Source organism: Galeopterus variegatus, unplaced genomic scaffold (assembly GCF_000696425.1).
Source record: "Galeopterus variegatus unplaced genomic scaffold, G_variegatus-3.0.2 Scaffold1902, whole genome shotgun sequence".
In the NCBI taxonomy this organism is placed as follows: domain Eukaryota; kingdom Metazoa; phylum Chordata; class Mammalia; order Dermoptera; family Cynocephalidae; genus Galeopterus; species Galeopterus variegatus.
In genome coordinates this window covers 235,993-236,981 of record NW_007728013.1, presented here as the reverse complement: position 1 = coordinate 236,981, position 989 = coordinate 235,993, and positions in this window count along the sequence as shown.

Here is a 989-nt window from a genome sequence, read left to right as displayed (position 1 = left end):
TAGCCAGATCCAGTCCCCTGCGGTGGTCGGTCCCCACAGCCAGGGTCCACTGTGCTGAGCGGGATTCTTTGCAGCCAGATGAAAGCCCTGATCGAGAGGTGCCCGCCTCCCACATGGAACGTCCCCCTCCCGCTCTCCCCGCAGCAAAGCCCTTTCTCTGGGGGTGATCCAGCCCCACTTGTCCTCTTTCCCGCCCACCCAGACCCTCCTTCATCCCTCCAACACATTTCTCTGCACCATTCTGTGGGCTGGCTCTGGTTATTAACCTCCAATGCCCTCGGTGAAGACAGGGACCACCCGTTGGCTCAGGCCCTGTCCCCACCAGCCCCAGTAAGTGTAGCAGCCAGCCTCCAGGTCGCTCCCCTGTGATTCTGTCTCCTGGTGCTCTCCCTGTGCAGTCCCCCACCATGCTGAGTCAGCTGAACTGGGTGTCACTAGGAAGTGACAGGTGTGACAAGGTCACCAAAGGCATCCCAGCTCCTGCCTCGGTCTCTTAGATTGCTCATTCTGAGGGGTTGCAGGGGCAGAGTCATGCTGTGTGGAGATGCTCCAGGAGCCCCAGGAAGACGCCCACAGCCAGCACTGACATGCCAGCCACATGAGTGTGCCTCTGTGGGGGTGGATTGTCAGATGACCAGGCCTGGCTGAGGTCTCCACTGCAGCCTCATGGGAAACTCCAAACCACAACTGCACAGCTGTCTTAGTCCGTTTTGTGTTGCTATAACAGAATACCTGAGACTGGGTAATTTATAAAGAAATGAGGTTTATTTGGCTTACGATTCTGGGCCAGCTGCATCAGGCATGGGCCTCAGGCTGCTTCTACTCGTAGCAAAAAGTGGCAGGCAGCCGGCGGGTGCAAGGAGATCACATGGCAAGAGGAAGCAAGAGAGAGAGGGGAGGTGCCAGGCTCCTTTTTTTTTTTTTGTCTTTTTGTCTTTTTTCGTGTCCGGCAATGGACTGCAACCCTCAGTGTTGCGCCCGTACCAGAC